This window comes from Phyllobates terribilis, unplaced genomic scaffold, assembly GCF_046119375.1.
Source record: "Phyllobates terribilis strain yellow unplaced genomic scaffold, ASM4611937v1 Scaffold_3__8_contigs__length_932513732, whole genome shotgun sequence".
NCBI lineage: Eukaryota > Metazoa > Chordata > Amphibia > Anura > Dendrobatidae > Phyllobates > Phyllobates terribilis.
In genome coordinates, this window is record NW_027362763.1 from 171932786 (window position 1) to 171960221 (window position 27436).

At 44.3% G+C, this 27436-nt stretch overlaps 1 protein-coding gene across 1 annotated transcript in view; it reads left to right on the plus strand.

Annotated features, from left to right (window-relative positions):
- Positions 1–418: 418 nt before the first annotated feature.
- The window catches only part of NCK1 (NCK adaptor protein 1), a 106429-nt gene continuing 79411 nt past the window's right edge, over positions 419–27436 (plus strand). Inside the window, exon 1 of the mRNA XM_073674284.1 lies at positions 419–582. The gene's annotated coding sequence lies outside the window, so the exon portion shown is untranslated. The remainder of the gene's footprint in view (positions 583–27436) is intronic.

Sequence of the window (27436 nt, forward strand, 5' to 3'; positions counted from 1 at the left end):
ATATTCCACGAGACGTGATATGACGTCATGTCTATCACGTGCACGCGATAGTCTGCCACGAGAATAGCATCCAAGTATGACGTCACATGACCTCCATGCACAGCGCAGACATTACCACTGTGAGGACAGTGGTGCCAGCTTGCAGCATAGCACATTCCTGCGCATGCGCCCGTTAACGATTGACGTCATCCGATCATTCATCCCTCACGCAAGAGGATACGGCTCCAAGAGGTGTGGCCTAGCGTGCATGACGTCACCAGTAAGTGATGATTGACGTGTCATACATCTGCCCTAGGTGACTGCTGCCATAGCCACGCCCAAGTAACTCTTTCTCTGCCACCGCATTTCTCACTTGAGTACCGGCGGATTTGTACCTTAGAAAGGGTGGAGGAGGGGGGAAGTATGTGGGCGTGGCGAACTGGGAGGCGGGAATGTTTACGTAGTCGGGGCGTGGTTTTGTAGGCGGGGTCGGGTCGGTTCCGCTGTCTGTAGTCGGTGGAGGTCTGCGGGCGGTGGACCGTGCGGCCGGGTAACGGGATACTCAGAAGCCGGCTCACTGGTGTGCGGTACCGCAGGATACAGGTGAGTGCGTCCGGCTGCTGTGTGTGCAGGAGGGGGAGGATTGTGTGCAGCGTGCGGTGCTGGAGGCTGAGTGTGAGGCCTGCGGGCTGCCAGCAGCACAGAGGTGTCTATGGGGAGAGTGTACAGCACTGCAGCATTGTATGTGTGTGTACAGCAGCATTGTGTATATCCATGCGCTGTGGAGGGGGGGGGGGGTCTTGCTTGTCTGTCAATCTCCCATACTGTTGTCCTCCATCTTTGCACCCCCTGGATGTGGCTGAGACCCCACGTCTCCTGTGGACAGGCCATGTCCATCCCCCCGGCCCGGCTACCCGGCAGCTCCAGTTTGTGGCCCCTCATAGTTTGTGGCCCCTCATAGTTGTGGCCCCACTTTCTTTTGCGTCTTTCTAATCCCTGTCGGTGCAGATGTTATCAAGAAGGAAAGAATTGTGCAGTGTTAGGGAAGCGCTAGAACAACTAGACAGGGGATTGAGGTTATAAAACACAAACCTTTTATTGTTTAGTACGCTCTCTAAAGCCACGACGCGTTTCGATAGCAGAAGCTATCTTCCTCAGGTAGAGCCGGTGCAGATGTTATGACCCACCGTAAGTTCTTGTGAGGGGTGTGCGCCGGCCGCCATGTCTCGTCTTTTCCATAGATGACGGCCCCTGGTTTTGTTTTTTTTTAAGCTAAAGGTAGAAGTGGTAGGAAAACATAAAGGAAGGACTTGGACGCTGTTCACATCAGCGCTTGAATTTCTGTTTTTCGATTCCTAATGCAGAGCAGAATGTTGGAATTGGTGTCAGGACGGATCTGTCATATAACGGACACCGCAGGCGCCATATAGACCCTAGTTACTTATAATGGGGATAGTCAGGTCTCCTTTTGTTTTTTGTACCTGTATAAGATGTTGGACTCTACGACTGCGCCTCCTAGCGCAGATATGGACGCCTCATTTTTTTTTTTACTTAAACCCATTTATTTTGGTCTAACAATCACTTTTGCAATTGGCTTTCATTTGTCTTCTGTGTTGCGTTGTCTATTGCTAGCAGCCAAATGAGTGAACTGAGACTTTATCAGTGAGTTTATTCCTTCTTCTGAGCGTCTCTAAGCTGATTTATGATTTAAAAGTCTTAACTCAACATTCATGTGGTCCAAAATCATCTGAGGGGCTCAGAATAAGGATTAGATTTGTCAGATTCACATAAGTAAAACAAGGTCCGGACTCTTGATAGGAATACCCGGCCGCAAGAGCTGACTGCCTCATATATACCTGTGGGGCAGATGACTCGAGCCAGAAGACCTGACTGTGGGGAATTGCTATCCAAGCACAGTCCTTGTTTCACAGATGCATTAAACTGGCCTTATGAGCTGAGCTCACTGACCGATTGTCAGATAACTCATTCTACAGCCAGCAGTAGATGGTGCAACACATAAAGGCAAGTGGGGCAAACCCAATTACAAACATGATGTATATACCTGCTCAGGCTCAGCAGCCATGGAGTGACCTTTGGACCATGGTCCTGTGAATCTTTTTTGCTCATCTCTATGAACAGCTCCTTTAAATGTCCCGTTCAGCTCCACTTCATATGCTCTGGGCCGGTTTTGCACAGTCCTGTTTACATTGCGGAGGCCGGATGTAGTCATGTTGTTACATAGCTGACATAGTTACATGGATGTTATGGGTTTACGTGCTCATCACTGACCCAGGCTCTGTACGCTGCGGCCCCAGCACTCGCCGGCTTCCTGATTCCTGCACACTGTAGAGGAGCAGAGACTTCCCCGGGGGCAGGAAATCGCTCAGCCTCAAATATCTGACCTAACTTTAACAACTTGGTTACAGTGTTCTTCCCATCTTATCCTTTCATGGAGCAGGAATAACTCCGTCCGGTTCTGACCAATGGAGGTGGAAACAGCCCAGAGCCACTGAGCAGCATTTCTGCAACTCCCATAGAAGTGAATAGGAGATACCAGCCTGGTGGGTGTCGCTAGACAGAGCTATTCCCTTCTCAGCCATGACCTGCTGAGGTGTGAACTTCCCTCTAAGTGGCTATCTAGGGCACATCCATAGGACATGTCACCGATATTGGATTCAGAGTGAATCCGTGCTGAGCTGCAGTACCGGGAGCGGCCACTACGCTGTGCAGGGTGTGGAGTTTCGGCCTCGCAATGAGTTGATGTTGACTTCTACTAAGGACAGGTCTTCAATATCCCAGTACTGGATAGCTCCTTTAAAGGGAACCTGTCAGTCGATTCATGCTGCCCAAACCACGGGTGACATGAATCAGAGCCTGGCTGCACCATTACTCCCCCCTGCGGTTCATCCTCCCTATCTCCGGTCCACAGCTGTGATGTCATGTTGACGGCATACATCACCAATGTAGTCAGTCGCTGAGCGGCTTGTGGCGTTTACCTTGGCACAGCCGCTGAGCTCAGTGATTGGCTACAGCAGTGAAGTGTGCTGTCGCCATTACAGCCGGGAGACTGCATTGGACCCGGGGAGGGTGAGTACCTTCTCTTTTGATGTTTTTAGTTTTTTTTAAAGTATCTGGGGTCCATTTCTTGAAAGTGGAAAGCCCCTTTAAGCGGGCCATAATGGTTAGCTATAGGAAGACTGTGGGGCCACGTCCCCGGATTCTCCCATACACACACATAATGGCCTTGGCTTTCCTGCGGTCTCTTTAGGGAGAGCAGAGTTAGCCGATGCCAGAATAATCCCAACCTCCCGATCCTCATCATCTGTCAGGGGTCTGTCAGCAGCCCCCTATACTCATTGGATGGGGGTCTGATCTGGCGTAACTAGGTGGTTTTGGCTGATATTTGTGTGTGTGTGTGGAGGGCTTTATGTCCTGTGCTATACAAAGCTGTTACCGAGTTCTCATTGGGATGCATGGAGCCTTCCTGCTCTTCCACAGCCTCTGATTCCATGCGGAGATATACAAAGTATTTACTGTAGAAATCACAGGAAACATTTTTCCTTCTTTCGTCGATACTGTATTACAGCACATGATCAAGCATCATACAAGGAAGCAGAGTACAGCGCTGGGGGGTTCAGTGTGCCGGTGGGGTGTCTGTGTGCTGCTGCCGGTGGGCTGCCTATGTGCTGATGGGGGGGGGGGGGGTCCTGTGTGTTACATATCATGAGGCCTAAAAGTGTGTGAGAAAAAAAATAAATAATGGGCATGTACCGTGCACCTCTGTACAGTGCCCGTGATTTTCATCGGACAGCACGATGGCCTTAGAAAACGTCTAGAGGCGGATTACACATACTGGCAGTGGCTTACAACACAATCTGCACAGTTGCCGCCATAAATACTGCATTTGCCCATAGCCGAGAAGATCTGCGCAGATCGCAGGGTTCGCTGTCGGATACTATGTTGGCGATTGTTGAGCATTTTGGCAACCGGCCATTACTGCTCCTCTTGTCAGCGGGGCGTGTTCCTTTATTTTAGGGCTATTCAGAAATGAAATCACAGCGACACTTTGGAACATTGGATGTAATAATACTCCTATGGCGGCTGGCGCATTGCGACCTGCGACACCGAGTTGTAAATGTTTCCGAATGAGTTGGCTTTTCTGTTGCGAGTCACAAGCAACTTACTAGCCACAGGCTTCAGTGCGTGTGATATACGACCTGTCGCAACCTGGCTGTTTTATTTTACAGCACAGTCAGCCCTAAAATAAAAGCCTGTTAGCAAGTTGCACAAATCTTCTTGTTGTGCGCCTTGAAGCTGCGGCCTAATTCTGTATTGCAGGTACATGTCCAAGTGTGAATATATTCTTACATTTCCAGGAGGGATAGCGGAGGAATGATAAAACAGTTATAAAGAGATGGTCTGGGCTTGGGACAAATGTATGCAGACACTATGTGACCGCAGAGTGCCGAATCGTGACGCCTGGTGTCACAATACCTGGTGTCCCTGGGACACGCGGCGGTCACCTGACGACTAGACTTGTTCGGCTTCTCAGTAGAAGTGAATTGGGAGAAGCCGGAGTGTAGCCGGCTCATTGAAAGCAAACATGCATCGGCAATACCAGGGAATTGTGCTCCGTGTACACCGCATGCTGTCACCAGTCTGCAGTCATATACAGTGACTGGAGGCTTTTTGTCCCAAGACCGGACAAACCCCTTCTAGAAAGGATGTTCTAAAATTATTGTTTAATGGAAAACGAAAAAGTTTGTATCTTTCTGGACATATCCAGTAGTCGGTCATTTATACGCTCGCCCTCTTATAGGCTTCCACTTAATGTTATCCTGATTAACTCTGAAGCTTTTCCATAGTCAGTTGGAAAAAAAATGGACAAATTCTGGACCACCTCTTCTTAAATGCTAATGTGACCCCAGTAAAATAGACAAAGCACATCCTCTCCTCCTGGCCCAGTGCCTTTCCTCTGATATGGAAGCTGGGTTTCTTGGCGGTCACTTGACAATGCTATGTCGCTTGAGCGCTGCAGCCTATCAGCTGCCATTGATGGGCTGCAGCCTTCACATTTCCATCAGGCTAACGGAATGTCTGTTAGTGGACAACTCCTTAAACTGCGTTTAAAATGGCAAAGTATGTTACTTGCTAATATTCTTCACTGTCCGCTCTTGCTGAAGGTAGCCGAGCGGTCCTGGGTCTGCTTCTGGTTTGTACTCAACCTTGTCTTGTATCATTGCTGATTCATAGAGAAGGAGGCTGGCTTAGCTATAGAAATGAGCCAGTGTGAAAGCCCCTTCATTCACAGCATTATTGGTGTCCCGACATAGTAGATGCTCTCTGGAGTGAAGCACAAACCAGAAATGGAGCTGCCAGGACCAAGGCCAATGGTGAAGATCGGGACAGATGCCGGAGCATGCTGTGCTTTTTTTTGCCTGGTAAGATGACGGACACCGTGGGACTGTCCTGCGACTTATCTGTATCACTATCAGTTTAGTTGTTCAGGTTTATTACAGAGCAACAGATATGGACAATGCAAATTTGAAGCTTAAAGTCATTTTTAAGTGGAACTCATCCTAGTGTCTATAGTCCGGGCCAAAAGTTTTGAGAGTGTCACACAGTTTGCTGCTTCAGTGTTATCAGATCTTTTTGTCTGACGTTTCTATGGGTACTGAAGTGCATTTTATAAACATTTCATAAGTTTTTAAGCTTTTTGCATAAACTTGATGTATTTGTCAAGAAGACTCAATATTTCCGCTGTTGATCTTTATTCTTCCAGACTTCTGCTCTTCGCCGTGGCAGTCGAATTTCAGCTCCTGGGCCAAATGCTGACTGTTGACGACACATTGTTGTCTAGTCAGTGACGGAGTGTATCACCATATCTGTGTTTCTTTTGTCCAACTGCTTTTTGAGGTTTTCAATGGGATTGAGATCTGGGGAGTTTCATGTTCATAGACCCAAAAGTTCAATATTTTGTTCACCGAGCCACACATTAGCTGGATGTCGCCTGAACACTGCTTTGGCCGCTTGTTAGGCCGGCAGGCATCACGGCCAGCTCTCCCATACCCAGGAGCTCTTGTTCGGCCAATTGTTCCTGTGTTCTCTCCGGTAGATCAATGCGATCAGCAGTCTGAGATAGGACATGTCTGCTTGACATCTCCGATGATTAGTCGGCCGGCGGCCCTTATACACATTAGACTTTGGCTGAACCTGTCAATATTGTCAGGTTCGGCGACGTTAGTCTAATGTGTATGGGTGCCTTTAGTTATCACACTTGCCTTCAGACATGGTCTCCATCATGCTGGAATAAGCATTGTTCTTCACCAAATTGCTGCTGGGTCGTTGGGAGAAGTTGCTCTTGGAGGATCTTCAGATGTCATTCTTTATTCCTGGCTGAGTGGTCTCAGGAGGCTTTACTGTTGGTGTGACACAGGACTCATGGTGGTGCTCAAATTTTCTTCTTCAGGCAATCATTCTTCCAGATGCCCCAAACAGTCTGAGAAAATAACCTGACCCCTGTCCTCTGCAGTCCAGTCCCTGTATTTCCTGCAGAATGTCAATATCTAGGATGTGCTGGAATTGGACTGGAAGAATGACATGAAGACCACTGGAGCGGCGCCAGCTCAGAAAGATAGGTGTTTTTATTTTAATTGGGCTAAACATGGGAAATGAGTAGTGGACAACCCCTTTAATACCCCTCCTGGGTATACTTACCTGATCCCTAGATCTCCCACCGTTATTCTTTAGACCTGAAGTGTTCTCCAGAGGAGTTGTTACAATGGCAAATCCAACCTGTATACTTCAAGGATCCCCAAACTAACCTGTGGCTGTCAATTGGATTCCTGCTGTGGATTTATCACTGATCCACTCAAAAATTGGGGCTAATGTCATTCAATTGTGCCAATTTACAAAAACCCGTGCACATACTTTTGTGGATTTTTAAAGGACTATTCTATTTTCATTATATTGGTCCCTCTGTTACCAATGTATGCAGTAAAATGCTTCCCGGTCGCTGTCTTCTGCCGTTTCCAGCGCTGCTCCTCACTTCTGCTGCACCACGTGACCACAGTTTTCTTGCTCACACAGTGGCTTGTTTGCAGCTATTATAACCTATATGGACAGATAAATCCATGCTATTAATGAGAAAAGCTGGTGTTTCTGTACTTGCTCTGCTGTGCCTATCAGACGGCTGAGCACAGTCTGAGGGGAGAAGCTGTCCCACCTTTGACAGCAGCAGGCGCGCTGTGCAGTGAAGATGGCGCACCCTTGATCTGTCTCACTGCACAGTAAGAGTGCTAGAATAGCCGGTACCTACTGAGCATGTGCGACCTGCAGAAAAGAATCACTGGTCGTAACCATGGACAACCAGATAAAGACAAAGCAACTGAAATGCAGATTTTCAGGGGGCGATATCCTGAGCAACAAGCTCTTTTGGAAATTGATTGAATTTGATAAATTTCTTTATTTTAGGATTTTAAGTTTCTGAGCTGTGATTGATACTTTGGGAAAAACCCTTTAATGTAAGAGCCTTGTTCTGATTCTCATAGACTTATATTGAGACAGTGGCTTCTGGTCCACACAGAAGACAACTCTAAGCTGGTACGTTCCACTGTCATCACACCGCAGAGGGCTCTTGGAGCATGCGCATGGGGCAACTAATCCCATTTCACATGCATTAAAACCAAAGGGTTTGTCGATTTTAATGATGATTTAGATGTTATGTTCATGAAAAAAGCAGAGCAATTGTCATCAGTGTTTGGCTCGTGTGCCAGTATTTCCCATCAGTGTTTGGCTCGTGTGCCAGTATTTCCCATCAGTGTTTCATCAGTGATGATGGTAGGACAGCGATGCAAAGCTGCTCCTCTCCGTTTCGATGTTAATCAAGGATGGCGCACACATTGCACGCAGGTGGCATCCATGTGCCGTCAGTGATTTTCTTAGGCCCAAAGACTTGTATGGATGGTTTTGATCTGTGATGACTACATGATTTTTTGTTGCAGACACAGCCCACAAAATCAAAACACGAGACAAGTGAGCAGCACCATAGACTATAATGGGTACATGTTCTATCCTTGGAAAAAGAGCATCTGAATGAGGCCTTAGACCAGGGGTCTCAATCTCGGCTGGGTATATGGGCCGCACACAGAAAAAATTTTGAATTTGGTGGGCCGCATTCTTTGCAGGACAAAGTGACATTTTTAGGGATATCATTTTTTTCTATACACCTTTGGTCATTTTTTGAACATTTTTGACGTGTTCATTTTATTTTTTAAAGTTACGGTACTTTCATTGCATGGGTTTTGTTGCAGTTTTATCACTTGGGTCGTTATGGATGTGACGATGGCAAACGTGCACTTTTTTGGTTTACTTCAGTTTATATATAAAAACAGTATTTTTAGTGGAAAAATATTTTTTTCAGTTTTGTTTTCCTTAATTTGCCACACATACAATAATATTGTCTTACAATTCGCACCTTATAGTAAATTCTGGCAAACATCCTGGTCCCCATCTTGTCATAATGTCCCCTGTCGGTCTCTGTGCTGGAATACATTTCAATTGTATTTGCATCCAAGGACGCACATTCAGCTGAAATGAAAGTGCTGCTGTCGGCAGACCCCTTCATCGGGCCGCGATTGTCAAGAGGTCTATAGTGCCTGCGGGCTGCGTGAAGCTGCCTCAGGGGCCGTGGGATTGAGACCCATGCCTTAGACCCTGTTCACATTTGTTTTCTACAGTGCAGTCAGCGATTCCACATGCAATCCTCTAAAAATATCATTTATACAACACCCTGTTTTTCTGAGTGTCCATCTGATCAGATGGGTATACGAACGTATCAAACTGCAGACACTTTAGGGGAAAAAAAACAGTTGAACTGAACTCTGTTCACGTAACTGCAGTTCATGGGGTTTGACTGAATCTGATTATTAGGGAGATTTTGGTGGAACCCCAAAATGTACTGCAGAAAACAGTGTGAACAGGGCCTTAGTTCTTGTGCAGCGTATGTGCAGAAAAATATCCCAGAGGATAATTCACGGAGGATTACCACACCAGCATTGTGGACGAGGTGTAACATCAATCTCACCATGCTGGGCAGATAAAACCCACCTTATAAAATGAATGGCTCTTTTGCATTTGGTATCCACAGCATGTGGGCTTGTGCAATATTGATCACTACTAGTATGAGGCAAGTAGCTAATAGTTTTATTGGTGTTGGGTTTTCTGTAAGATACATGGAGCCAGCGGTGGCTGCTTATCCTACTTTCTCTACTGGAGATGGTGGCTGAGAATTTGTTGGACAGATATCTGATGTCTTTGCTCCACTTTACTTTGGTAGTCGGGGTCGAGCCGGGGGCTATATTTACAATTTTGTTGACTTGTTCTTTTTAAGAACAGATAAAGAAGAAGTGATAACCCTCCAGGAAACATAACTGCTATGGAGGGACTTGTTTCTCAGTGGATTACTTTGGTACAGGATCCCTCGTTCTTGCTTTTCCGGCCCTCGTGTTTACTGCTCGGGGGTTGTGAGAACTTCATCCTTGTAGGCCTGGGATTACACAGCTGTAGAGCGGTCCCCGGCCGCTCGCTCTCAGCCAACACAGCAAACCATGTGAAATAGTGAGGAATGTGATAGCACTGAGCCGACGCGCCGTCCTTGAGTGCATCCTGGGCACGTACAGCCATTGCTGAGTGCCTTGGGAACCTTGTTGTTATTTAACCCCCAGGCGTTTTAATGACGGGAGTGGATATTGTGGCAAGTTATGGTTTGTTGCTGCTCGCTGTGTTGTAACAATGTTGGTATGAAGAATGATATAATGAAGAAGGTTTGACTTGTTTTATGGATGATAGTGTCGTTTTCTGAAAAGATTGTTTAGGATTAGAGATGAGGGGTATCCCATCACCGCCCCCCAACTTAGATATGGTGGGCCTCTTGCCCTTGGGCTATGTATAATACTGCCGTATGACCCCATTCACTTGAATATTACTCCACAACAGGGTCTGCGATGACTAGTGGGGCAGCGGGAAGCTCCTATATTTAGGTGGTTAACGAGATTTGGGAGTATTGGGCTGGATTCATACATCCGTGTTTCAGACCCCGATGCATGGACTGGCTGCAGGTCTCCTGAAATCATGTCTTCGGGTCAGGAGATTCTCGGCTGGTTCTTCCAGCGTTGTCCACATTCACACAATGCATGGGCTGGCTGCAGGTCTCCTGAGATCAGGTCTGTGGGTAAGGAGATTCTCGGACGGTTCTTCCAGCGTTGTCCACATTCACACAATGCATGGGCTGGCTGCAGGTCTCCTGAGATCAGGTCTGTGGGTCAGGAGATTCTCAGACGGTTCTTCCAGCGTTGTCCACATTCACACAATGCATGGGCTGGCTGCAGGTCTCCTGAGATCAGGTCTGTGGGTCAGGAGATTCTCAGACGGTTCTTCCAGCGTTGTCCACATTCACACGATGCATGGACTGGCTGCAGCTCTCCTGAGATCAGGTCTGCGGGTCAGGAGATTCTTGGCCTATTCTTCCAGCATTGTCCACCTTCATGGATTTGTGGATCTGGCATTACTGCAGGATCAGTGTGCTGATCTATGAAAGTATGAGAACACTTAGGAGCTTTATGCACAAAACGATAGAAGGGTATTAATAAAGTCCATTGCTTAAGATGCTTCTTATTTAGAGCAGTAAAAAATCTGTTTCAGAGATGGACATTCCCTTCAATTTTATTAACGTGACAGTATCTGATTGTAATGGATAATTGGCACTTGTGTAAAGGTGGCCTATACACATTAGAGTAAATTTGGCTGCACCCTCTGATATCGGTGGGATTCGCTGTCTGTTGTGTATGATGGGCTTTCTCTCCCCCAGCAGATAATGTAAGTAGCGTATCTCTACGTGACCCCCATTTCATAAGAAGGCTTTTCTCATGGGGTCTATTGGAGCTCTTGAAAATGCTGCCGATCGTTCTACCCCCTTTGTCTTCTTTCGGAAGCTTTTCTCCTTAAGGGTTTGATGCCACGGGTCGTATAGGCGGTGGAATTTACACAGTGGAATCTGAATCGGCAAAAAAACATTGTGGACTTTGCAGGAATGCTGGAGCCAAAGCGTGTGAATAATATTTTGGGAAATCTCTTACACAATTAATAAATCACATATTTTACACCCCCAAAAATTAGAGCTGAAGATCCCCTTTGTATAACACTGGCCATATGCATTCACTAACTGGCCAAGTGAACATTTGGCCGTTGGCTCCCTTTCTTGCCTCCGCTATACGTAGAAATGCTTTCCTGCCTTCTCTATGGGGAGAGTGTAGTAAGCTGCTACCTGATTGATCTGATATTATCTGTTGGTGGACATTCGGAGGCTCCCATACGTGTTAGATGACTGGTTAATGTGCAGTGGGGAAGGCCTTAAATCCTCCTGTGAACTTAGACTTTGATGTATTGTTTCTTTAGAAGGATGCGGCACAAAACCCTACAACTCCATAATTGAAAACTGTAGGAACTTGATGGCGGGTAGTCAAGAATCTGACTATAGCAGAGCGGCTGCATGTCCCAGGCGGAGGCCTCTTTTGCTTCTTTCCAGCTGACTTTTATCAGCATTATTTTTATTTTTGCTCTTGGAAAATATGGGATCTGATCACTTTTCCAGTGGGGGTTGTTCAGCTTAATCCAATGGAAAAATCTTAAAGGTGTAGAACATCATCGCCTGTCAAAAGAAATAGATTGTCAGCGGGTAACATCTGCTTTTCATTCCTCTTCTTCTTGTCGTTTTCTGACCGTGCACTGTACATGGTAAATAGTCTGTTCATGATCCACCTCTTGTATATGTCATGTTAGCTAATTTATGGGTATTTTACAGCATGTAGAGTTTCCAGCTCGAGCTTACATGTGTGCTCTAGCGTGTCCTATAAAGTAGATGTCATTGTTTTCATCTTAACTGGGGATTTATTAACTTTTTTGTAGTATTCCATCCTTTTGTGAACAATATTGAGAAGCTAACAGGGTTGCTCTGAATTGCATACAGAAACCATGAGTCAAATCAGTCCATCCATAAAGAGGTTACCTGCATTTTAAAGTCCCTACTTTTGGAAATTGGGGGCGGATGTGCAGTACCCGTCCTCGGCCACTATTAGTAGATTGAGCAGCTCTGTTACTGAGCACTAATGACCACCGCCGGCACCAAGAACAACTGACCGGTGGGTGTGCCGGGTATTGCACCAGCACTGATCAGACATTGGTCATCAGTGTTAAAGGAGTGGACAACCTGTTTAACTATAAGATGATAACAAAGAGTCCCTGCCTTAGGACCCCAAATAATCACCCTTAATCTGTGAAGATCTTTGCTGTAAAGCCCCGATTCTTCAAGCAGTTTTCGTGAATGTTTGAAATTATTTTGTGTACGTAGAGTGTCTTGTCAGTCAACTTGAGCGATGTAGGAAGAAGCGGATGACGGCGTACTCTCCCAATCTGCAAACTTCAAACTACTCTTTCTCTGTAACACTAGAGCATTTTGGAAAAATGCATAGCTTGCTGCAATAGCGTGGTTTGGGCAGCATAAATCAAGTTTCCTTTAAAAAATAATCTAGTTTTGTTTGTAGAGCTTGCATATAATATGCTGCAGTGAAGGCTGCTCAATACTGTTTGCTTCAGAAGAGATGAGGGAGTGATGACAGAACAGGATTGAGCAGCCTGTAGTGTATTGTAAGCACACCACCTTTTTGAGATCTGTTCCAGACCTGATTATGTGCTGGCAGTTTTTTCTAGATTGCACATTGGAATAAAGCATAACTATTATTTTATTTTAAATTTGTAATACACTTGATTACTACATTATATAATATATATTGGCGGAACTTGTGCATGTTTCTTACTTACTAGCAGCCTGTAGGTTCTCTTTCCTTGCTCTTGCAAAGGTTCAAAACCATCAAATTTCACCCTAAATCTATTTAATGTAGATTGGTAAGTGGAAGATGATGGGTGGAAAGATGCTGCTGTTCAGTGGGGGTGACGTATATCAGACCCCCACTAATTTGACGTATAGTTCATCAATATAAAAATAGTGGATAATTTCTTTAAGCCCTTCCCTGTATCAATGGGTACTTGTTAAATGGCTTTTAAGGGGTTGACCCACTGAAAACATTTATTACCTGTCCACAGGATTAGTGATAATGATCAATGCGGGTGTGGATCCTGAGAATGAACATTTTCACTGTTACTCCATTCATTGTATAGGGGAATATACAATTATTATACAATTATTATATTTATTATTCTCGAATTTGTACCAGCTCCATAGTTCTGGTTCAAGTTCGGGTACTGTTTAGGTAACGTAATTTTGTACTAGAGGTCGGGTACCAGAACCCGAACTTCCGTGGGTCCGCTCATCCCTAGTAGGGATCTAATGGTGCTAGTTAAGCACTAGACATGGATTTCTAGTGCTTGTGAAAATGCTGAAAAAATTCTGAAAGAAGTGACATGCTCTATCTTTCAAAAAACCATGCAAAGCACAAAATCCTGAACAGAGTATACTGCAAATGATTGTACAAATATGACTTGTGCTATAATGTAGGACTATTTAATGCCGATATAGGGACAGATCTTTCGATTAAATTCCCCACAATGTATAATCCAAAATTACGGCAATAATTAAACTTGATTTACATAAAACTTTAAGAACTGTTTCTAATGTTTCCACAGAGCGGCCAAGGTGCTCTGTGGTTTAAAGTGGAAAATCTCTCAAGCATTTACACATCCTTTTGGTCTATCGCATGGCCGAGAATTGTCACATTACCGACTGCTGGCCACAGGAAACCTCGTCAGCCGTCATAGATGACTTTTCTGTGTCTGGTATATTTTTGTACTGATGTTTGGACATTTAAAATGTTTCTCCCCAAAAAGAAGAAACAATACTGTCGTCTTTTCCCCATGTTAATCCATCCGTTGTGATCCTTTGCCGACACTCCAACAGTCCTTCCAGCCTTTGTCTAAAAGCATCCGGCATGTGAACACTGCAGCCAATCAATACTACTGGTGTCACCAGCCAGTGATGGGCGCCATGATGCCAGCCATACGGCATCTGACCTCTGCAGTGCTCACCTGGCGGCTGCTTGTAGGTGGGAGCAACTACCGGAGAGTCACTACTAGATCACTGGGGGCAAATAAATGAGAATAATTTACTTTGTTGTCTTATACCAATTGCAGCTATTTAAAGAAAAAAAAACACTTTAAAATGTTATCTCCTTTTAGTAAATTATTTTACCCAACAGCTGAAAAGGCAAAAGTTGTGTCTTAGACACATTGGACAACTTCTACATGCAGAGACTTTTTTTAATATGCCGTGTGTATTAATTATGTAATCACTACTTCTGTTCTAGTGCGGGCAGTAGACGGGGCTCCTCTTAGACAGGCGTGGCTCCTCCTTTCTGGTGATTAATGGGGGTTACAATCTTAGGACCTTCACATCTGTGAAATGTCTTTAACATGTAGTAGCATTTCAACGAGCATGTGACATGATTTGTCAGGACCTGTGATCAATGGGCTAGCTTTAACCCCTTCCTGATAAGGCAATTTTCCTTTTTTTCACTTTAGTATTTTCCTCCCCTTCTTCCAAGAGTATAACTAAATTTTTCCGTTAATTATATATTTTTTTTCACTTTTTTGCCATTTTTATTGGTCCTCTTTGGGAACTTGAACCTGGAATTGGCTGATCCCTTCTACTATACATAGCAGTACCACAGTATTGCTATATATAGAAAAAAAATCACCATCTCCTATGAATGCCAGCCATGGGCAGGCTTTCACAGGGGTACTGTCATGACAGGCAGGATGATTTTCAGCGGACCACCTGCTGTCATGGCAACCCATCAGAGCCCCGCAATCACATCACGGGCGCACCGATGGGTGCATAGAATGACATGCCCCCTTGTCGGCATGCATTAAATGTCATTGTCACAGACTGACAATGGCATTTAACAATTTAAAGCCACGGGCAGAGCTCCGCTCCACCCACAGCTGTTAGAGACAGATGATGGCTGAATAATTCAGCCATCATCTGCTGGGAAAAATGCGGGGCTAGCTTGTGAGCCCACATCAGTCAGGGACCCGACATATGACGTAACTGTAGTTTGAGCATATTGAACTGGCCATGTCATGGAATAGTGTCTGCAGAGCTGAGTAAAACACAGTTTTTATTTATTCATTTCTCCTCTTCGTTGTGGAGATGTTAGCTTGTAAAATTTAGGTTATAACTTTTGATAATAGTTTAAGTGGGTTTTACCAGAGATTCTTCTCTGGGGGGGTTGTAGTTCTTCACCTGCATGAGGTTGACCAATAATAAGCAGGCAGCACCACACAGGGGGAAAAGAACACGCCCTCCTCTCCTCCTGGTCACTGGAGTTTGTGTGTAGAGATGCAGTAGAGCTGAGTTATTTATCATTACTAGGGTTGAGCGAGTATGTTCTGTCCGAGTATGCTCGGGCCCAGCTCCAAGTATTTACAGCTGCTCGGTGATATGGATGAATCGCTCCCGTGTGCATGATTTGCAACAGTTTGACAGCTTTATTACATGTGAGGAATGTGTAAGAAGCAGACATTCCTCACATGTAATAAAAGTGTCAAACAGTCGCAAATCATGCACACGGGAGCGATTCAACCATATCACCGAGCAGCTGTAAATACTCGGAGCTCGGCCCGAGCATACTCGGCGAAAGGGTTAATAGAACATACTCGCTCAACACTAATCTTTACAAATACTTCCAGATCTCAGCTCACAGTGCTGTCAGCTCTCACCTCCCCCCACCCTGAGTGCCATGAGTTGAGATCTGGAAGGGTTTGTAATGAAACTTTACAAGATAATATCTGTGCATTGGAGAGGAGAAATAAAAAAACAATAAAACCCACCATATTACTCAGCTCTGCAGCCAGTTTTCCATGATGTGTCCAGTTTAACATGCTTAAATCGGTGAGACATCCTCTGTAGGGTAAAGACTAGATCAGTTTTTGCCCTTATTTTATTCACTTTGCTCCCCTGGGTTTTTTTTTTTTGCTAATACTTTTATTTAGTTCCATTTTTTGATGGTTTTTAGCTAGTGGTGGTGATCACAGAGTAATTATGTGTAGCGACTTAAAAAACGCCCCCAGAAAATCCTGTGAGCCATGCCCCCTTTGTAAAGGCCAAAAAAAAATAGCACTAAATAAAAAAAAAAAACCCATATCTCTAGAAACGTATGGCGGATTTAAAAAACCCCAAAACACAATATTAAAGGGAGCTACGTGAATAAGAGCAAAAACTGGTGTGTTTTGGCCTGGTGATAAAGAAGACCCCTAACTTCCTTGTATGAGAATCGTCAACAATAACGACATCTGACAAATCTGGAAATAGATCTGTATACTGAATGGAGCAAGTTCAGAGAAGAGCTACCAGGATGGTGAGCGGACTACAAACTATGTCCTAGGAGGAATGGTTAGAGAATTTGGGAATGTTCAGCTTGCAAAAAAGAAGGCTAAGAGGAGACTTAATAGCTGTCTACAAATATCTGAAGGGCTGTCACACTGTAGAGGGATCATCCTTATTCTCATTTGCACAAGAAAGACTAGAAGCAATGGGATGAAACTGAAAGGGAGAAGATACAGATTAGAAATTAGAAAACACTTTTTGACAGTGAGGGTGATCAATGAGAGGAACAGGCTGCCACGAGAGGTGGTGAGTTCTCCTTCAATGGAAGTCTTCACACAGAGGCTGGACAGACATCTGTCTGAGATGGTTTAGTGAATCCTGCATTGAGATGGGAGTTGGACCCGAGGACCCTGGAGGTCCCTTCCAACTATAACATTGTAGGATTCTATGTTATGTCTATTTTGAACTTTTTAAAAGCGGTTTTGTGCCCCCTTGATTACGGTTCACTCTTATCTAAATTTTTAGGGCATCCCTGGCTCTGTAGGATCTGTCGGCAAAATACAAGCACTGCTTGTTCCAGTCTGTGCTCTGTTAGGTGACTGATGCTGCAGTGAATGCTTCTCTTCAGATGGCTGCAGTCAGTGGTCCTCTCCACGGAATACAGACGGTCCAATATGTCTTACCAGGTGACGTCAGGAGTTTAGAAATGTACACCACTCATTTCATTGTTCAAGGTTTTTCAATGAGGATGCATGTACTCGTATTGGGAGCAATTGATGAAAGAAAATTAATGGACACAAAGCAGAGCCCCATCTTAAGTAATCTGACTACAACTGCTAGATTCTAATATTTTCTGGAATTTCTCCATTACTGCTGCGGCTTTCAATAATAAGGTTTGTGCTGAGGCCTGTTTGTTTAGTTGTGTAGGGATGCCTTCCCCATGTGAAGAGAAGCAGCTGTGCAGGCAATGTAAAAGGTTCAGCTGTATGCATTGACCTGGTGGGAAGCCTTAAAGCATGTTCACACTGAGGTTTTTTTTTGTCAATGCTTTCTGGAGTGAAATTTTAATTGGACAGTTGGAATTGTATGAATTTTAATTGGACAGTTGGAAAATTTCTGCTCCCAAAAGAAAAACTCCTGAAAGAAACTCAGTGAGAACATACCCTAATGCTAGTAATTTTTCAGTTGGTTGACTACTTTGCCATGTTTTTTCATCTTTGTTATGGTATATACACTGATCAAAAAAATAAAGGGAACACACAAATAACACATCCTAGATCTGAATGAATGAAATATTCTCATTGAATACTTTGTTCTGTAAAAAGTTGAATGTGCTGACAACAAAATCACACAAAAATCATCAATGGAAATCACATTTATTAACCAATGGAGGTCTGGATTTGGAGTCACCCCCAAAATTAAAGTGGAAAAACACACTACAGGCTGATCCAACTTTGATGTAATGTCCTTAAAACAAGTCAAAATGAAGCTCAGTATTGTGTGTGGCCTCCACGTGCCTGTATGACCTCCCTACAACGCCTGGGCATGCTCCTGATGAGGTTGCGGATGGTCTCCTGTGGGATCTCCTCCCAGACCTGGACTAAAGCATCCACCAACTCCTGGACAGTCTGTGGTGCAACGTGACATTGGTGGATGGAGCGAGACATGATGTCCCAAATGTGCTCAATCGGATTCAGGTCTGGAGAACGGGCGGGCCAGTCCATAGCTTCAATGCCTTCATCTTGCAGGAACTGCTGACACACTCCAGCCACATGAGGTCTGGCATTATCCTGCATTAGGAGGAACCCAAGCCAACCGCACCAGCATATTGTCTCACAAGGGGTCTGAGGATCTCATCTCAGTACCTAATGGCAGTCAGGCTACCTCTGGAGAGCACATGGAGGGCTGTGCGGCTCTCCAAAGAAATGCCACCCCACACCATTACTAACCCACTGTCAAACCGGTCATGCTGAAGGATGTTGCAGGCTGCAGATTGCTCTCCACTGCGTCTCCAGACTCCGTCACTTCTGTCACATGTGCCCAGTGTGAACCTGCTTTCATCTGTGAAGAGCACAGGGTGCCAGTGGTGACTTTGCCAATCCTGGTGTTCTGTGGCAAATGCAAAGCGTCCTGCACGGTGTTGGGCTGTGAGCACAACCCCCATCTGTAGACGTCGGGCCCTCATACCACCCTCATGGAGTCGGTTTCTAACCGTTTGTGCAGACACATGCACATTTGTGGCCTGCTGGAGGTCATTTTGCAGGGCTCTGGCAGTGCTCCTCCTGTTCCTCCTTGCACAAAGGCGGAGGTAGCGGTCCTGCTGCTGGGTTGTTGCCCTCCTACGGCCCCCTCCACCTCTCCTGGTGTACTGGGCTGTCTCCTGGTAGCGCCTCCAGCCTCTGGACACTTCGCTGACAGACACACCAAACCTTCTTGCCACAGCTCCCATTGATGTGCCATCCTGGATGAGCTGCACTACCTGAGTGACTTCTGTGGATTGTAGAGTCCGTCTCATGCTACCTCGAGTGTGAAAGCACAACCAACATTCAAAAGTGACCAAAACATCAGCCAGAAAGCATTGGTACTGAGATGTGGTCTGTGGTCCCCACCTGCAGAACCACTCCTTTATTGAGGGTGTCTTGATAATTGCCAATAATTTCCATCTATTGTCTATTCCATTTGCACAACAGCATGTAAAATTGATTGTCAATCAGTGTTGCTTCCTAAGTGGACAGTTTGATTTCACAGAAGTTTGATTTAATTGGAGTTATATTCTGTTGTTTAAGTGTTCCCTTTATTTTTTTGAGCTGTATATAATTAACTGGACTTGGTTAAAGGGAATATGTTACCAGACTTTTCCAGCTAGTTTGAGAGCAGCAGAATGTAGAGACGGAGACCCTGATTCCAGTGATGTGTCACTTACTGGGCTGCTCAGTGAAGTTTTTATAAAATCATTGTTTTATCATTAGAGGACTAGTAAACCTGCTGCCGAGTAGTCCAGCCATGCCCCCATACCTAATTGGTAGATTTCTGCCTATGCACAGATATCAGCACTTACAGAACTGCTAGATCTTCAACAGATAAACAGTGATTATATGAAAACTGGAGCTTGCAGCCTAGAAAGTGACGCATCAATGGAATCGGGGTCTCTGTCTCTACATCATGCTGCTCTCAGATTAGGTAGCAAAAACCTGGTGACAGATCAGTTTGCAGCCTGATCCAAGCTTGTGCTTTTTCTCTTGGAGTGTCTCTCCCAGTAATACAGGCAGGATGTGAGGTCTGTGTGTAGCTAGAGTGCTGCTGCCCTCATTAGCTGATATAGCTGCACAGCTTCTATCCTGCACTTATTTCCTCTTATTTCCTCTAGGATGTGCTAGCCAAACTTTGCCTTTAGGAAGGAAATCAACAATTTAAAAATGTGTGCAAAGGTGTAAATAGCTTTTAAAACTTCCATTGTTAGTTTTTTTTTTTCCAGATATTAACGTTATCAGAAATGGCAAAAAAAATAAAATTTGATCAGATTGTTAATTTAAATTTCAAAAATGTAACCAAATTTACTGTGAGACAAGTTGTAGATAACTTTATCTGCTCGGCATAATCCACTGTACAGTTTCGATATTCATGGGTGTGTTTGATGTTTTGCCAGAAAAAAAAAAAAACGCTTATAAATCAGGGGACTACCGACATTTATTGGCTTATTTTTTTTTTTAAGCTGTCATAAAAGTAACCCAGATTTTCGTTTTTTTTGTGTGTGGCCTGGATGTATATCTCTTTCCAGCACTGCGGATGAGAACTAATCTGATACCACAGGCTCAGTATCTGCCTCTGCTTGTGGTGTGTGCTGTGAGATGATGTGTTTCCGGCTCCTAATGAGCTCCAGACTGAGTGAAGTCAGACGTCTTGCTGTGCTAGATCGCCACATATCCATGAGGAAGAAGTGTATTTGTTTATTCCATGTGTAGATTTTTTTTCTTCTCTGGCCGGATGAACCCTTGACTTCATGTGAACGCACCTCCTACTAAATTTCCTGACATTTCTTGAGTGAAAATTGATTTGGGGACTTAAAGGGCTTGTCCCTTTATTCCGACCTATGATGTCCTTCTAGTTACTGGAACAGAGCGCTGCTCCGGACTCAGTACTACCAAAGTCACCCATCCATTTTATTGTAAACCTTATTGCTTTGAGATATTCTCAACAGACAACTTTCTTGAGATCTGTTCACATTGAGGTTGGAAGTAAATGTGGACACAACCGATGTCTCCGGCATGAGCCGCTCTATAGGTGCCATTTTTAGACTAAGGACCATCTTTCCAACTGTTTTAATGAAGTTTTATAGGGGTCTTATAATTTCTAACATATCAAAAGTATATGCCATAAAAGTGGTGGGTGTAGGGTCCACTTCCAAAATTCCCAGTTATTGAGATAATGAGGGTGTTAGCGTGGTCACCTCTCTTGACTTAATCTACTTCTTTCTGGAAAATTAACGGGGTTCGGGCACCCCATTCTCCTGACACACACCCTTGAGATAAGTGAAAAATTAACGAGTCACCCATAGACTCCCGCGTTTAGAAAGCTAACCAAAAAAGTGTGGGATAGCAATCTGTATGTATTAGTGTGTTGTAATAGGACTTGTTCACTTATGGTGGGGTTTGCATCTTAATCTAAAGATAGAAATCAGACATAAGCCCCGACGTGGCCATTCACTGTAATGGGGCTGTCAGTCACTTTGGACTCCGTTTGGCCTCTAATTTGGCAGTGTCCATCCATTGGATTCTTTGGGAATGGAGGTCTAGTGGAGTCCAAAGTGACTTTCTGTCCCATTGTACTGAATGGTTCCATCTACATGAATTTAGATGGAAATCCCAACACAATGCTGGGCGTAGAGCACCGTATGAATGTCACCGTGCCTTACAGAAGATTTTCTTTCCCGGCATGTATGTTTTGACACAGAGTGCTGGAAATGTCCTCATTGTGCTGTACAATAACCTAGAAATGGAAACTCTTGGTTGTTGTTATCGCTGCTTGGTGTTCTCTTCTTTGTGTTTCACAACCCTATACATGTAGACTGTGTTTTGGCTGTGTCATTTGCGCCTTTGATGGCTGGAGAGGCCCCCTCAGATGTGGCTGAGATCACTCGCTACGAATGTCTGTGAAGTGAAGGACTTTAATTTCTTGAAAGATCACACGCTCGGACTCCGCTGACCTACGCAACGTCTTATGACCGGTGACATACGTCGGCTTTGTGATGGCTTCTCTGAAAATAATTGATCGACTCCCACCGCTGTAATATATCGATCTCATGACTACTGATGCACACAGAAGACTGGGATTGGAAGCCTCCTTGCCTTTTAGTTATCATTTTCAGAAGGATTTTTTTCATTTTATATTTTTGGCCTTGTATAGTACTCTTTCTACCAAGATTTTAATATAGTTAGTAAAATTAACTTTTTTGTAGTGTAGTTCTGTGAATTATGTCAGAAGCTGCTTTCGAGGTGGTAGTTGGCCCCCTTATAACTTGGGCCCCTGTGTGGCGGCACCAATGATATATCCGCCCCGTTGTGTGGCTTGATGGGGTTCTCATTGAAGAGTTTGGGAATACTTGGTGACAACCATCCCACAGAGTTTTTTTGAGGTGTTTGAGAACGAGCTTTTCAAGCAGAGACTCCTTCAGGAAGTGCTGCCTTTTTGAACTTTGTTGAAGGTGTTACTTTTATTTTTTTTTGTTTAAGTATTTTGAAGAGATTTGGAAGAGGTTTTTTTTTTTTAATTCTTTGTCACACGCTGAAGCTTTTTTTTTCTTTTCAGGTTTTTTGGTTGGAAGAGGATTCCATCAGGATCATTTTCGAATATTTTTCTTTTTCCATGAGGTGTTTTTCAATTTTTTCAGTACCTCTCCAGTCAAAATGAGCTGCAAGAAAGTCATAATGGAACATAGCCTTAGGCTTAGTTGCGTTTTTGCTGCTTTTTTTTTTTCTGCAAGTTTTAAGCTCCATTTTACAGTACCAGCGAAGTCTGAGATTTCAGAAATCCCATGCACACACATTATTTTTTTTTCCTGACTGACTTGGAAAACTGCTGCTTTTTTGCAAACCCATAGTTTTTTTTTCACCCATAGAAAGCAATGAGTAAGTGCAAAAGCGCAGCAACAAATGCAGGTATCAGATTTTGCTGTGTTTTTAGTGAAAAAAGCAGGCACAGCAGTACGTGAAACACATTTATTTTTGTGATTTCCCCCCCCCCCCCCCCCCCAAGTTTAAACCATAATGTCTTTGTATCTCATAACTTTGTATCTCATCACTTGAGATGGCAGTTAGGATCAGTACAGTTTAATTAAATTAGTGATGCGTGTAAAGTAAACATTGGCTGTGAGATTGAATAATACCTGAGCAATTCAATGACCGACCAAAGTGTGAAAGTAAACCGTGTCCTACAAACGCAATGCTCTTCCAATATCTTAGGTAAACTATTCCCAACCAATTCACTTCCCTACATTTGTAATGTGTGTTTTTTTTTCACGAACATATGTCTTGCATTGGTGACCTGTGTTCATGCTTTTGTGGTGGAAGCAAAACTGAACTTTAGGATCCCGAAAAACACGACAATACCTGCTTTTTTTTTAAGCAGCTTCTTTAGGGTATGTGCCCACGGTGAGGATCCGTTGCGGGTTTGACGCGGCCAGATGTTACAGCATAGTTGATGTTTCTAGAAATCCCATGTCCACTTTGCAGATCACCCGCGGAAACTGACATGCGGCGCGTCTTTTTCTCTTGCGTGTCCGCTAGTGGACTTTCCCCACAGAATAACATCAATGAGGAAAGTCCGCATGTAAAAAAAATAAATAAAATAAATTGTGCCTCTCAATTGCATAATGAGGGCGTAAATGGTGTGGCTATTCAGCAGTGTCGGGGCTGCAGCGGCTCTGGATCGTGGGCACATTCCTTTTTAAAGGGGTTTTCCCATGAACAAAAGTTCATTTTAAGCAATGGCTGTGTCTGACTGTATAAGAAACATGGTCTGATCATACCACAGCTCTTGGGCAGGGGATGAAGCAGAAGAAAATGCAGATATTACAGCAGGGGATTGCAGAAGATTCATTTTTTTATGAGGTAAAATATTATTTAAAAACAGGCAGTGAAATGTTTTGCCTCACAAAATGAATCCTCTGCGACCCCCTGCTGTAATGTCTGTACTGTCTTTTGCTTCCTCCCCTGCCCAGGAGCTGTGGTATGTTCCATACAAAGTCAGACACAGACCATTATTAAAATGAACTTTTGTTTGTGTGAAATCCCTTTAAAGCCAAGAGAGCAGGTTTTGCCTGCGGGGAAAAAACTGTGACGTGTGAACATAGCCTTAGACTCCTTTCACACTGCAACTTGTATACCACACAGTATAGGTTTTTTGATTCTTTTGGATGTCTGTGAGAAGTAGTGCACCCTGCTGTGCTGTTCCTTACTGCAAAAAAAAAAAAGATCTATATACCAGTCCATCCGCCCTTGAAAAATATAGTTTACTGCTCTTTCCTATGCATTGCAATAAAAAAAAATGCACTTTCATGCCCCTGAAAGAATCTCCTTATTTATGCAGTGATACATATGTTGTCAGGTTGTTACAATGTCTGGCAGATTTATGGCAATGGTGCACAGTGTCCAGTACACAATACAATGAACACTTGCAGTGTAACTTTTTGCACATATTGTATATTCTGTTTTATGTCAAAAGCATGTAAAGAGTTAATATCTTGCGTGCTGAGCGTTCACACTATCTTTGGCTGTTTTAACACATTTTTTTTTAAATGTGTAAATTGCTATTTCCCTGATTGCTTGTGTTACTCTCAGAGAAGCAGGGCGGCAGACAGGAAATACGAGCCGCCATCGTGTATGAATACAGGCGCTGCGTGGCTGATGACCTGTATTTTTTGGCTGGCTGGGGGTCTTGCGTGGACGGGTACCATTTAGTTAATGATGCTGGAGATTTGTTTTTTTTTTGTTTTTTTATACTCAGCAGCTTCATTCATAAATCCATGACGGTCCTTGTAGATTTGTAGATTAACCACAGTGTACGCGGGGTTTCTACCAGTGCTAATGAGAAATGTGTCTGAAGGTGCGATCCAGTGTGATCGACCTGTGTGACTGGCCGGCGGTGTGGGGGGCAGAAAGTTCTCAGCAGATGAGGGTTCGTTTATACCCGCCCACCTAATCACCCCTGACTAGCTATAATTTATTAGCCTTTTTGCACAGACCACATGTTTGAAAAAGTGATCTCCAAACACAACTGTACTTGGCATGTTCAGTAGTTTAGTGGGTGAAAATTAAGCTAGAATTCTGCGTTAAAGGGGTTTTCCCACGAACGAAGTTAATTGTAATTAACATTGTAATCAATAGATCTTTGAATAATAATGATTTTCACAATTGGAAGTGTTTTAAATAAAATGTTCCTGTGCTGAGATAATCTTATAAATGTGCCCCTGCTGTGTACTGTGTAATGACTGTGTCTGACCGTGCAGGAACATGGTCTGATCATACCGCACTCCTGGGCAGAGGAGGAAGCAAAAGAGTATACAGACAGGACAGCATGGGCACATTTATAAGATTATCTCAACACAGGAACATTTTATTTAAACACCTCCAATTGTGGAAGCTATTATCATTTCAAGATCTGTTAATTAAAATGTACTTTATTCATGGGAAAACTCCTTTAAGCTTCTATATCTCCCCTTATGTCAATTTGTGGACTCTGCAGCAATATAACGGGGACCATGCTCAGATTAAACCCTTCACGACATAAATGGCACTTTACATCTTATGTTGGATACGTGTTTATGGAGCAGGCTCAGGAGCTGAGCCATCTCCTCAACACAATGAGTGACAGCTGTGTTGTACAGCTGACATCCACCTCTAACAGCAGCAGTAGAAGCGGTCTCTGATTGCTGCCTTTCAAGGGCAACCGGTCATGCCCAAAAAACGCTATATACCTGCCTGTGCTGCCCTGCGTCAATCTCTCCCGGCTCAGAGTGGTCACAGATCGCTTCGGCCAGCAATTCTCCTGCTTTCAGTGATATCCTGTCAGCAGAGCAGTTCCTTTAATTCTGCTTTGTCGACAGGTTATCACTGCCGATGTCATGTTGATTGATGGCTAGCTCTCTGCCTTGTTAGGCTGAGCCGGCTGTCAATCAGCATGACATCGGCAGTGATACCCGGTCAACAGAGCAGAGCGAAGAGAAGAAGCTGCTCTGTGGCCGTGATGTCACCAGAAGCCGGAGAATCTCCATCCGTAGCCGTCTGTGACCACTCTGAGCCTTGCGAGGTTGTCGCAGGGCAGAACAAGCAGGTAGTTGGCAGTTACCTGCCGATAAATGCTGAGCCCCATAGGGGGAAAAAAAATCCTGGATAACCACTTTTAAGAGGAATAAGGAGCCTATGGAATAGAATTAATCTCCCGAGGCTGGTAATATCCTGTCAGCAGATGGAGATGTGACAGGACTTAATGACCAAGAAATGTTTGCAATCCGTGATGTCATGTGATTTGTAAGGTCCCCGGGCAAAGAACTCGCATTTTACAGATTATGACAATTTGCCAAAAGAAACTGTGAACCGTGTAAATCCGCTCCGTCTCCACAACACAGAGGCCCTTGCTCCGCTGTTTGCCCTGTGAAGTAATGCTGAGCAGAGATGTAAAGATGTCAGCCACTTTTCATAGGACAGTGAAGGAAGGGACTTAGGAATTTATGGCAGCAGTTTACCTCACAGAAAACCAGGCGCTGTCCTGAAAATCTATATACTATACAAATGCACTGATATCCCTAGACTACTAATATTATAAAAGAAAAACCGCCCACCATTCCCCATTGGCAGTAATCATAACTCCTAACTCTGAAGGGCATCAAAGCCCCTCACCCTGTGCTACCACACAGTCTCATGTCCCTTATGCAGTATGATACCCTCACAATGGCCGCCACACATTATAATGCCTCATAGGTCCCCCATATATTAATGCCCAGACTATATGAAGCGTCTACAGGGTAACCCCACCCCACCCCGCTGATATTACGGTCACCCCTCCGTGTCTTGTACTCATTATGCCTTCAGTGTCTTACGTATACCCTACTGTGCCCACCAGTGATGCCCCACTGTGCCCACTAGACAGTCACTAGACAGTCATTTTCACACGGTGACTCTCCCACACTTCCGCTGCACTGATTCTCTCCAATTTTATGATTCGTCCTCCCCCTCACACAGTATGATGTCCCAGAGTTCTCCTTACCCCCAGTATAGCGTTTCTCCACCTCACTGCACAATATTAAGGAAAAAACATTCCGAGCCCTGATCGCACATACCTCCACTCTTTTCTGATTGTGGCCCCTTGCACCAGGTGCCCTGTAGTAACATCATCGTGCCTCCTGCACGGAGCCTCAGATGGTGCCGATGAATGGTGGAGCGGGAAATGTTATACTCCTCTATATTTGTATCCTAAAGCTACAGATATGAAAGCGGGACATGTCGCAGACCTCCTGGGACTGCTCCCATATGCTCTCTGGATTCGAGACTGTTGCGATGCATGCGAGGATGGTTTCTGTTGAATTTCTATTAGGATATTTAGATTAGAGAGTCCTCAGTGGTTGACACCATTTAATGGCTCATTGAAAAGATAGTAACAAATTGTAAGCTTTCCAGACTACTCAGGTCTCTACATACTGTTCCTGATGAAGAGACCTGAGTCGTCTAGAAAGCTTGCAATTTGTTACCTTTTAATGACTAACTGAAAAGATGGTATCAACCACTGAGGACTCTCAGACCTAAATATTTTTCTATCTACTGGCTAATACCGTACAAAGATATATTTTTTTCCAGCATTTTTTTGTATTTTACTGGAAAGAAACTGCTCAGAACGCTGCACTGGTACTTCCAGTAAAAAAGTTGGAACCTGCAACAAAGGAACAAGCACAAGTGTGACCTCGTCTTGTACTTGTCTCCCACATGACAAAAGGATAGAAAATAAGAGACCCCTGTTCATATGTCCTCTAAGGGAATATGGCCACTTGGGAGAGGGGCTTTTGGTGATGTG